The sequence below is a fragment of the Poecilia reticulata genome, unplaced genomic scaffold (genome assembly GCF_000633615.1).
Source record: "Poecilia reticulata strain Guanapo unplaced genomic scaffold, Guppy_female_1.0+MT scaffold_125, whole genome shotgun sequence".
NCBI classification, from domain to species: Eukaryota; Metazoa; Chordata; class Actinopteri; order Cyprinodontiformes; family Poeciliidae; genus Poecilia; species Poecilia reticulata.
This window is the reverse complement of record NW_007615013.1, coordinates 470,648-483,139: the sequence shown is the minus strand read 5'-3', so window position 1 is coordinate 483,139 and position 12,492 is coordinate 470,648. Positions and strand designations below refer to the sequence as shown.

The 12,492-nt window shown below is 43.9% G+C and overlaps 1 long non-coding RNA gene across 1 annotated transcript; it reads right to left on the bottom strand.

The window, feature by feature from the left end:
• Positions 1-9,875: 9,875 nt before the first annotated feature.
• LOC103459771 (uncharacterized) lies at positions 9,876-12,295 on the bottom strand. The gene is made up of 3 exons (XR_532808.1): positions 12,202-12,295; positions 11,769-12,056; positions 9,876-10,336 (listed from the first exon to the last, which is right to left on the bottom strand). It is a non-coding gene; the product is annotated as an uncharacterized LOC103459771 (long non-coding RNA).
• Positions 12,296-12,492: the final 197 nt, after the last annotated feature.

Genomic DNA, 12,492 nt, shown 5'->3' with positions numbered 1-12,492 from the left:
GCTATGCTAAATCAGGAGCTATGCTAAATTTGGAGCTATGCTAAATCTGGTGCTATGCTAAATCTGGAGCTATGCTAAATCTGGAGCTATGCTAAGTTGCGTTAAATGCTAAGTTGCGTTAAATGCTAAGTTGTACTGAGTTGGCTCCATAGTTGGGCTAAATCAGAAGCTATGTTTAATTGTAGAAACGTTAAAACAAACTTGCTGACTTGTTGCGTTGTGGCCTTTACATTTTGTTGACCATAACTTGGCTACATTTATCATTTATATAAAATAACAACCATGTAGGACCGAACACTGACCCTGTGGGACACCACAGTTCACCTTCAACTAATCAGAATCCACATTATTTGTACACTTTGATGTCTTTGATCCAGATAAGTTTATCCTAGAATGTGCTCCAGTTTTCAGCAGTAACCCATGACGTAGCTCTATAGCGCCAGCTGCTGATTCCCTCCAGTATCTTCTCTAGTGGCTGTCTAAAGTTTGTACCACGGATCTGAGCGGTTGGAATAAGAAGCTCTCAACACGTCCCGCCTCTCGGCGCCGAAGCAGCCGCCTCAATCCGCTCTTCCTCTGCCTCCTTCCAGTGACGCCCCCCACCCCCCCCAACCCCGCTCCTCCACCTTTAATATCTTATGGAATTAAAGCTGTGACAGGTTATCATAATCCAATTTCAGAGACAATCGCGCTGAGCACCTCGCAGCTCACCGAGAAGCCCGGATCTGAATTGAATATGCACTCGGTGGATTAAATTACGCCGGGGGGCGGGGGGAATAATTACGGCCTACACTGGGAAATATCTGAGTGTTTAGGTGAGAGCGGTACAGTACGGCGTACAGTGATAGGTTCTGGGTCTCCATCCTGCAGCGGGGGTTGTTATTGTGTTATTGTACACTCTGTCTCATAGAGCAATATCTGGAAATAATGTCACCGTCTAATGAAGTACGGCTCCGTTTATTATGTATCGCTTCCTGCCGGAGCCTCCAGATGTTGTTAAAAGTGCCGCTTTAGATGAACACATTTAATGGCGTTGCTCTGCAGCAGTGAGGGCTTTCCTCTGGGATCGGGTCGCGCTCAGGTTTCCTTTCTTCCCGCTCTGAAAGCTCTGATGTATTTGGGAACGAGCGAAGCCACCTGAACATGAAGCAAATAAAGCAACAGCTAAAATAAGAGCAACAGTTGCCATGTCAACTCATCTTTGACTTGTGGAAAGAACAGAAACGGCGTCATCAGAAAGTTTCAGATAAACGTGTGAAGCTTAAAGTTCATTTGCTGTGCTGCACTAAATAATAGTTTTAATTCTGTAACGGTTTGCTTAGTGGGAAATTTACCGTTCAGCTTCAGGAAGCGGTTCGTTTCGGACGTCATGGTGGTTTTCTAAACCTGATGGTGGAAAGGTCAGGGTCTCACACCTGAACAGGTGTCGCAATCTGAAACCGTTTCCACCGAGAAACCAGAAGAATAGGACTTCACTCAGTATTCACTGAGGATAAAAAGCTTTAAAAGACGTTGAGAAAGAAAAACATGAAAGATTTATTACAAGTGGTTAAAGTAAAGTAACTGTTTCCCACATCCTCCATCCATCACACAGTGCCTGACTTCAGTCATTCCCACAAACACATTTAAGCAGAGGCTGATTTCACACCTGGTAGTCCAGTCTATCCGATTCTATTGGGTCAAAAACTCCCAACATTTCCAGCTGCTGTGGCTCTGAGTCAAACCAACCTGTTCCCCTCCTGGCCTGTGGGGGCGCTGCACCAAGAACCACTGAAGGAAACCACACAGAAAGCTCTGAAGAAGCTGAGAGCAACTTCCTTCTTCACCAGATGGAAACAAGATGGAGATTTTAGCGGTTGGAGGATTTCTCTTTAGGCTAAAGACCAGGAGCCATTTCTGCTGTTAGCGCTAGGCTAGCACGTTAGCTATGGTTGTATTTACCCAGAATGCCCTGCGCTGTAGTCCACTTCCTGCTTTTGGAGCGGTCTTCGGTCCGCTTGGCGTTCACATTCAAACTGAACCAGAACCACTTGAGGTTTGAAGGACCAGAGTTTGATTGGCGTTCACACCAAACCAACCGAACCGGACCGGACTTTCTCATCAGTCGGACTGGAGTTGGGTTAAATCAGTTCAGTGGTATTAAAGCGGACTGAACTGGGCCGGTGTGAATGCTCTCAGAGCGTCGTCTCTGTTCTGGCTGAAAACACAGCAGAGCTCTGCATCTGAAGCCAATTACAGTTCAGCTAATACTGATCAATACCGAAGTGTTGTCCCCTGCTTTGATTGGACGCCTGAACCTTCCCAAACGAGCAGGCCTCATTTCTTCCTCCATACAGAACTGCTTTCGTTTTATTGATGTTTGTCAATCTGAGCCATCTAATTATTTCCGCGCTCGGCGCCTCCTGCTCTTGTCTCGGCTGCAGCAGGCGCCTCTTTGATTGCCGGGCCACGCTCTGCGCGCCGGAGATAATACCTCCGAGCCGAACCAAATTGTTGCTCCGTCTTTATTCCATGCTAACACGTTTTAGGAGACGGAGCTTTGAACACGGCTACAAAGGGACAAAGCTGCGAGTTTAAATGATGGAACATGAATAAAGATTTGTGCGGTCGCTGCTTTCATCTGGGCTCTGGTGAAGATCTCTGACCAGCACAGGCAAGAAATGACCATCATAAATACGCTTTTGATTTTCTAACCAGGCAAAACAAAGTAACTAGGAGAACATTAGCTGCATTGATCCTGTCTGATCAATGGAGGAACGCCGGCTGTGACCTTTCCAAGGCATAAAGTTCCTGGTGGAGAGCCTCGGTGGGCTCCGGCTGCAGGCTTTAACACAAATTACCAGCCGCCATTAAAGCCCGCGTCGATCCACCCATCGTTACCAAACGGCTGATAAAATGCTGGGAAGTGGTCGTCTTGTGCCGCGGCACGCACCGAGCGCCGCTCGCCCTATTAGAGCCTGATTTACAGCTTCAGCCGGGTCCGTTGGACCGGCGCCGCTCCAACCTGCTGTGACACGGCGACTAATTGAGTCCAGATATATCTGGCTCTGAAAGGGCGACAACACGCCCACCTGCACAACAACGCAGAGAGAAAGCGGGAGGAGGGCAGCAGCTCGTTACCGCAGATGGAGTCAAAGCAGAGGCAGAGTTTCACTGCATCACAGCTGAAGGAAGATGAAGAAACAAAACGTGATTCTGATTCTGTCACAAACATTTACATTAAACCTCTGGAGAGTTTTAGGTCTGAGGCTCTGATGGAGGATCATCAACCCATCGTCAGATTATCATCTCGGTGTTTTATAAAGCTTTCGAGCCTTGGGAAGAGAAACGGCCCACAGCATCACACATCCTCACCTCACCTGATCACAGGTCTAGTTAAAGTCCTAGTAGAGTTGAACAAAGTCAATTTGTTTACATTTGTGATGGTAGAAAAGGCTTTTTTTTCCTTCCAGCTAATATACATGTGGCAGCATCTAATGGTTGCTGTGGCAACCAGTTTTAAATATTTCTTTAATTACAATTAAATTTAGCAAATTATGATGATCAACACTCATCTGCTGTTTTTGATAAAGTTAAGCAAACCTACACTGCAAAAACACAAAATCTTACCGAGTTTTATTTTAGTTTCAGTGCAAATAAATGAAACTAAACTAACAATAATTCTTTAATATGAATAAAAACAGTATCTTGTTATAAGTGAAACTATTTGCATTAAGATGAAGGAATTAGTTGAATTAAACTCCGATATTTAGCTGTAAAGTAACTTTTGCTGTCCATAATTTGTGACATTAAAAAAGTTGGAACTTATTTCAAGACTTTCAGAAAAACAGTTCAGGTAATAATAATTTATAAGGGATAAAAACTTTGATATAAAACTTTATTGAAGACGTAAAACAAACTTCTTTTCATGACATTTCATAGCAGCAATATCTTTTCCAATAATAACATATTCAATAAAGAGGATGCGTGCGGTTGTTACACATGCGCCCACGCGCAGACCTCACGCCTGTTGCTAGGCTCTGAGCTCCAGATCAATGGCATTAAATTAGCTTCATTTCTGCCGGATAATAAAGAGGCTGTCACCTCCTGCTGCCTGATGAAGCTCTAATCTCACTGTATCCTCCTGCTGGAGACGGGGAGGGAACCTGGGCAGCTCCGCTCCACATTTCTCCTGACCAGGCTTCACGTTTTGAATTATTGATGCTCAATATGTTCAGATCAGGTTTGTAGCTGTTGAAGTGAAACGGTCTCACTTTTCCTTCAGGAGGGTTTGGCTTGGTCCAAAATCAGAAAGCAGAGATGGTGAAAATGTTTAATCAGATTAAAATCTGATGATTGTTGGGCCTTTTTACCATTTTCATTCTGTTGATGCTCTGCAGACAGAAAAATAACTTGGTATTTACAAGAATACAGCCTGAAACGTCATTTTTTGCTTCATCAAACCTCAGAGGGTTGAGGTCAGTCAGATATCTGTGACGAACTGAAACAGTCGGGACTCTGAGGTTGTAACTTAAGCAGATATTTTCCAGGTTGGTTCTGGAAGATCCGGGTTCTGGTCGGGATGTCTTCCGGCGAGGAGGAAGCTCCAACATGGCGGCGTCGGGTCCGGACCCGGAGACGGTCGGATCCAGGAAAACGGCCCAGTCAGCAAGATTTCTGACATTTTGTCTCAAATATCTGACTTTATAAAATTTTGAGTTTTCATTATAAATTTCTGACTTTCTATAGGCAGAAAATTGGAAATTTTGTAAATTTGCCTTTAATTAATGGAATTTTAAATTTTTATTTGTGGGATTTTACGACTTTTCAATATAATAGAAAATCCCATTTTGTAAATCTATGAAATAATCTCAGAATCTAATTTGTTTTCTTTTTGGCAGTAATATGCTCCTCTATAGCCACTCCATTTTAATTTGCATCTGGCGTAACCAAGGTAACCAGCTACCTTGAAAAAGTAATCCGACTGCCGAAGAATCCTTTAGAAAGTAACTTGACTCTTTACTTGAAGTTGATCAGTGACTGAAAAGGGGCAAGTGGTGAAAATGCATTTTGACTGATGAACAAACTGGACTCTGGTTTATAAGAACTTCTACATTATAAGTTTGTTTCTCCTGTGAAGTTGTCTGGAGAAAACCCAGGAAATGTTCCAGCTGAAGCTTTCCTTCCCTCCATCTCAGCCGGATTACTGCGAACAAACTCTGTTAGGATAATAACGCTTAATGTTTGAGCAGCTTGATGCTCAGGATTAGAAAGTTCAGACTCTTGCGTCGCGTTGCCTCTTGGGGCCTGCAGCTCCCATCGGCTGTGTATGAAGTGAAAGGTCTGTTTTCCAGAACCTTCTGGAGCGTCGTCTGACATGTGGAGCGTGTTGTGATTCTGACGGAGCAGCAACATCTGGGCATATCCAGGCCAGTGGCTGATAGCAGAGCTGTGTGTGTGTTTGGATGCATTCATGCGTCTTTATCTGAATGTGTGTTGGCGTGCGGCGGCCCGCGGCGCCGGGACCGCGCTGCTCTCCGACCCCCCGGAGATGGGGGCTCGTCCGGTCGTCTAACCCGACCGCAGCGCCTCGTCTGCTGGCAGCGACAGCAGCTCCGCAGGTTGAGTCGCATCACATTTCTGTCACCGCGTCAAAAAATACACACACAAGTGTGTAAAAGCAGATTTTGCTGCTTCACATCATATCCAGGAGCATTCATTATTAACAAAGGAACAAACCCATCTGCTGCCGTTCTCCGGCAGAGAGGAGGACCAGGCAACAGTTGGGCGAAGCGATGATGCTGCACAACGCTGAGATTAAAGTACTGCAGCTGCTGGCTCCAGCAACACGTTCAGGAAATGATTCCTCAGACAATTTAACCGTTTAAAAACTGAACTTTGTGTTTATTTGAGGAAGATATGATTGGAGAAAGTTTGGAATGTCGCAGTGCAGGTGTTTGAAATGCGCTTCAGGAAGAGAAGTTACATCTGCAGCGTCATGGAAAGGTTTCTTCTGTCATTTTATCTACTTTTTATTGAAGGTTGTAACAGGAAAACCCACCAGAGCGATAATTGAACCAAGGCGTGTTTCCTGTTGCTTTATGGCCTAGTCAAAGTCCAGACCTCAGTGCAATTCAGAATCAGTGGTGCAAACTGCCTTCAGGTTCCAGTCATGCAGCGTCAACTCCATTAAAGGCTCCAGAAATAATTAGCTTAAAAGCTCAAATAGCACATGAACTTTGACCCCAGATCCCAGAGGAGCTCAAAAGGTTACAGGGATGCAGAGAGAGAGGAAGGAAGTTCAAACCGACTCTTCCATTTTAACAACCACCGTAACCCAAAGGAGGTTAAACTGAGACTCTGACATGAGGAACATTTTCAGGCCTGAACTCTTCAGAGCGCCTCAGTTTGGAGGATCAGATGTCACAGTATATCCAGGAAGAGCTTCAGCACCGATCTGCTGCTCAGTGATTCCTCCACCCAGCAGCCAACCTGCCACTCCGAGTAGATGCTGAGGCCAGCTGTCCACACACACACACACACACACACACACACACGCTCGCGACAGGCAGATAAAGGCGGGGTTTGAGGCCGGCCTTCATCCTGGACTTCAGCCTCGGTGAAGTGGAGAAATCAAGGAGGCTCTGAAATTCCCACGATGCTTTTATGGAGCAGGTTTCCAGCTAATCGGACAGCAGGAAGTCAGGGATGAGGGACGTACCGTGTGTGTGTGTGTGTGTTTTGGAGGAGTTGGCATCAGGGCTGCCAGTCTGCTGCCAGACTCCTTCCATATGTCCGTTTCAGTCGGTCTGGTCTCACTAGATTCCAGCGCTAACGAGCTAAAAGGCGTTAGCGGCTCTTTAGCTGGCAGTTAGCGAGGATCACAGGAGCAGACGCCACGGCTCTTCAGACGAGTCGCTGCGTCTGTAAGAAATGACGGGAAATCATGATTACAACCCGGACTAGGAGGCCGAGTCGCATGGTGTTTGGTGTCCGTGACCCGGTTTGTTCTGATCCACATGCTGTTAGCATGTCTGCACAGAGAGGAGAGGCTGGGCCGGGCCGGGCCGCGTGTTTCAAAAAATACTTAAACGAAGCTCAAAATTAGAACAACGTGAAAATCTAAAGAGAAACTAATGTAGATTATATTAAATATAAATTTTTTTAATGGCAGTTTATGACTGAGGTTTTGGGTCGGAACATAAGAACCGCCTGGGTTTCTATAAATGGGGTTCTGGCAGTGGTGGAGAAAGTACTCAAAAAATGTACTTAAGTAAAAGTCAAAGTACCACATTAACATTTTACTTAAGTAAAAGTAAAAAAGTACTGGTTTTTGAAAATACTTAAGTATTAAAAGTAAAAGTACTTGCTGAATGCATTGCCTAATCACTAATATCATTAAGTGTACCGATCATATGATCATATGCCACAGATAAAACATGTTTTTATTGCGTTTATTCTGTAACATAGATTAGACTTAGATATATGATTCTATGCATCATCATTTCAGGGATGGAAACATCTCGTCTCCTGTCCTAACATAACATGAACTTCACTTTTTTTGCCACACATTTATTTTGAAAGAAATCAAACTGGCAGAGGAGGACATGGAACCAAGGAGCCTCGTAGCAGAGTTGTAGTCTGGACCACCAAACCCAAGACCAAACCAAAACCAGCACCCCGCGCTACATGACAATAACATTTAGTGCACCTATCAAAACTGCTTCTCAAATTGATCTGAAAGATTCACTTTCCCACCTAGATATTAAACACTTAGAGCTGAAATAAATTTAACCAGTATCAATTCAAACTCTTCTTCATTCTGTTTTGCTTTCATTTCTGTGCCACAATCCACAGAGGTCTCCTGCCATCCCTAAAAAAATAACGCCCTGTGCGGTTGCCCATATTGCCAATGTCAGAAATAATAATTGTCTGCACCATTAAACAGCAATTAACAACGCTCAACTATGAACACTGTCCAAGGCCCAATAAGCAAGAAGTAACCAAGCAGGAGGAGCACCGTGACTGTTCTCATCCTCCCTCCTGCTGCAACGTCTGCCACCATGACAGGTGACGAAAACAAAGAGCAATGAGCATGCTCTGTGTTCTTACGTTCTTGTTTTATTTATTCACCAATTAAGTATAAAGATATTTTAATGAAATAAAATAGCTACTGCAGTCTATGCAGAGCATTACAAGAACAAAGAACGGCTCTCAGTGAGGCTTCAGTCCTATAGGACTTAGTCAAGATCCGTCCAGAAGAATCGGATCGTCCATGAATGTCATATTACAATATTGCACTTTGGTCACAGCGTTGTCCCATATCTGCGACATGTCAGTCATCGCAGATGCAACATGTGTCTCAGTCAATACAGCTAACTTTGCTAGCATYACGTCCACGGAGCTTACCTKTCTTWAAGCTTTCCTTCCAAGTGACGTTAAAAATTGGACRAAGTCCCACYGTCTGYGAAAGCGAAGCGCTGCTGATTTTACATKTCGCCATATCTTATGATTTATGSAGCGCTTCAGTACTATTATATTACTGACGCTCAGAGGAAACCACTGCGCATGTCTTGGAGCTCCGCGTGCGAGTAAAGGTGGAGCCGATGGGTGACAACAGGCACGTAAGTCACGTTATTGCTCGGATTTTACGGCGCCACCTTAAGACCCTGAACTTCACATTTTAACGGAAAAAAAAACACAATGCGACTTGGATGTAACGAGTAACGCGAGAGTTTAGTAGAAATGTAGTGAAGTAGAAAGTACAGATACTTACTGTAAAATGTAGTGGAGTAAAAGTAGAAAGTATCCATTATTAAATCTACTTAAGTAAAGTACAGATACACGAAAATTGTACTTAAGTACAGTAACGACGTACTTGTACTTCGTTACTTCCCACCACTGGGTTCTGGGGCCCCTGCGGCCCCTGAAATGCTTCCAGACGGTCCCTAAAGAACCGGATCTGGACTCTTAATTCAGATTTGATCTCTTCCGGCAGAGAGGAGCTGAACCTGAAGCTTCATTTCCAGAAGCGTTGATTCATGAACGGGTTTAAAAACCATCAGAACCACAGAGATGAGTCTGAGCGCAGATGGCTGTCAGCTCTGGGGGAACCAGCAGCCCCCTCACCCCCTGCTGGGCATTGGCAGGGCTGCGGGTCTCTGTGTTGCGTCTCCGTGGTAACGGTGACATCACCGTGGGGACCGGCTGGGCGGGTCCAACACTTCCAACGCAGATACAGGAGGTGATAATTTTCTTGGCAACCGCTGCAGATTGTTGCCTTTCTGTTGGATTTTCCTCCAATAAAAGGCAAAATAATCTACAAAAATAAAAAATATAGTCCAGAAATTATCTGTAATGAAGAAAAAATAAATATCTAACCTGCTTACTGAAGTATAAATAAAACTGGACTGTGAGAAAACCTTTTGCAGTGAAATATTTGATGTGAAATAAACGTTGTTGTTGTTTATTCTGCACTGAAAGCAGAATAATCGACTTTAGGTTATAATATTTTCGGTCGTTCTGAAGCTGGACTGTTTCTAATGTGTCCAGATGCAAATAAAAGATTCACTGACTGCAAACAGAGCGCAGAATAATCCAGAGCAGGTTGGAGGAGTGATTCGGTTTTTAAACTGAAACTGATTAAAGATGTAGAAGGAAGTGGAAATTAGGTGGAATCACCCTTTAGTTAAATTCCCAATCAGAAGCCAACTTCAGCCGGGTGTTGGTTCTGATGTTTGATGAACTTCCTGGACCAGAATCTGAAGAGAAACCGCCCAGGTGCAAAGACTTACTTTTATCTTGATTTATTTATGTTTAAAATTTTTTATCAATTGTTGATAATTAAGTTGAAAATTAAGAATTGATTAATCAGAAAATTATTAAAACAACAGAAGAGAATCAAAACGAGCATTTCTACTTTAATCACAAAATTATCTCTTTAATCTCAGAATATTGACTTTAATCTTCGGCGATCAGAAGTCAGAATTATTGTTTTTCTCCCTAATCCTGATCTGCATAAACGGGATTTATTTAGAACCGGGTTTTGGGCTTCTAATGATTTATAATCCAGCATTCAGAGGATGAATTACCCAGATTAGAGCCCTCTCTGCTCTGACCCAGTTTGGCCCGTCTCTGATCCAGTAACGGAGCATATGGACCGCCCCGGGCGTCCGGGCAGCACCACCCTTCTCTGCTCCGTCCAAGCCGTCTCCCGTCCCTCCGGGCCGTCCAGGTGTGCAGCCATATGCTGCTCAGAGGTCAGCTGAGGTCACGAAGCTTCGCCTGCTTCTCCTGCTCCGTCGTCTCGGCGCATGGAGGGCGTCGGCCCGGTTGGATAAAAGTCGCTTTCTGCTCACTGGATCAGGAAAATAACTTGTTTTCAGCCTCAGACCTTATTAAACTTTCCTTGTGTCCTTTTTAAAGCAAACAGGAAATAAAACCTCCCAAATGAGCTGCATAGGTCAGAGTAAAGAGCTGCAGTTTGGCTCTGCTCTGCAGCTGATGAGACGCGAGCTGATTGGACGCCCTTTAGAGGTAAAGGCCAGCAGCGTCCAGCGCAGCAACGCAAACATGTGCAAGAAAAACTAAAACACAAAGTTCAGACGGCAGGATCCAGGCCCGTCAACCATGCGGATCGGAAATACATGGGCGAAGGTAAACAAACGGCTGGTTGTCACGGTAACTGCGCGTACATGGCGTCGCTTCAGAGCCAGGTTATGGTGCTTCTGTTTTTATTTAAAGCAACATTTACTGCAGCCCTGATGGGGATGTTCTCCTGTAAAAGGTGCGTTTGATTTGTCGGACTGGGACGTCTGGAGTGTTGGAGTATTTCACTGCGACCTGCTGCTTCTTAACGGTGAGACGCTGGACACTCGGCATTTCAACAAAATCAACTTCTCACCTGTGTTTTCTTCTCTGTTCTGTTTTGCTTCCAAATTATTTTGGGGCTTTTAGTATTGATATCATACCTGATTGTTTTTAAACTGAATGTTTTATGTAATCCAGCTGTAAAATGCATCAATAGATCATCACAAACAAATCATCATCATAAAAGTGTTTTTAATCCATTTCTACTAATTTTAACTGTTGTGCTTTAATGTTTCATAAACGTTTTTAACATATTTGTCTGAAATTGAATCTTTATTGAGGTTAAATCAGACGTGAGAATCTGGACTTGAATCTGATCCTGATTTTTTCCTTCGTTGACCTGGATTACTGATTTAAAACTCGTTTTCTCCTAAAAACCTGAGTTCCCCCTCAAACACAACACTTTACTAAACTTCCTCCTCAGAAACCCGAGATTTTTCTTTGTGTCAAAAGACTTTAGATTGAACCTGAAACGACTGACAAACTCCTCTGAATGCTTAACTTTGCTCCAAAGTTGATAAAAAGTTTTGATGTCCACACCTACGGCTTTGTGTCGCCTTTTAGTCCAGGTTTGTTCGGCTGAAGCTCAGGAGGCTTCATTAGGGAGAAACATTTCCAGCACAAATCAGACGAATAAGTTCGCGGCTAAACGAGAACACTGCAGCTCTGCTCATCATGTTGTTTGCAAAAACAATTACATTTTTCTTCTGCTTTCATCTGGAAATAAAGTGGATAAAATGAGACAAAGAACAAAATTCAAGAGAATGTTGTGTTTTTTTGTCTACCTCCCTCCTTCTGGATGCTAATTTTCATTTTTAATTGCGTCAAGCCACATTTTCTCACATCAGAAAACGTGTACGTGTGAGGGTGTTGATTAGAGAAAGTAAAAATACAGCATGTAGGATTTTTATGCTAATTACCCTTTAAACCTCGCTCACGTCAGCCGGCTTCCCTAATTAGCATGTTTCCGACAGGAGCGGAGAAGAGTGAGAGAATGGTGCGACGAAGCTCTGCACGGCTAAATTAACGGTGTGAAAATCCAGACATTTGGATTTTTTTCCAGCTCCTTCCTCCTCCTGACTCCTCTTCCTCCCAGACCTGTGAGCAGGAATCTGCTCACCTGGTCCGTCTTTATCGATGCGCCTCCTTTACCGTCATGTCTGCTCAGTCAGCCACAGGAAATTAACTCAGTTGGAGATGAAATAATCCTGTAAACATCAGTTTATTTATTATCTAACTTTAACAATTTAGCAGTAACTCAGCATACAAACTGCTGCTGCTTACATTTCATACTTTCCTCATAAATCCACCATTTGATCCAAACAGAGTTAAAAGCTAGAATGTAATTATTACCTGTTTGTTAATGATGTATTAAATCTCTAACAGCCGTTGCTGTTGGTGACCCTGATGGTCGTTGACCTTCCAACAGTCCCAACATGGAGCCCGTCTGTTTGGTTTTCAGTCAGATTTCACCATGGAAACCCAGCAGAACCGGTTAAATTATGGGTTCTGTGTGGTTCTAATAAAACGGGTCTCAGTGGATCTTTTTGTTGGGATCCAAATGGGCCGACCTGCTGTCGGTCCCACCTGGACCCCAGATCGGAGCGGTTGCTTTGGGAAGCGTTTTGGTTTGTTCAGAGTAGA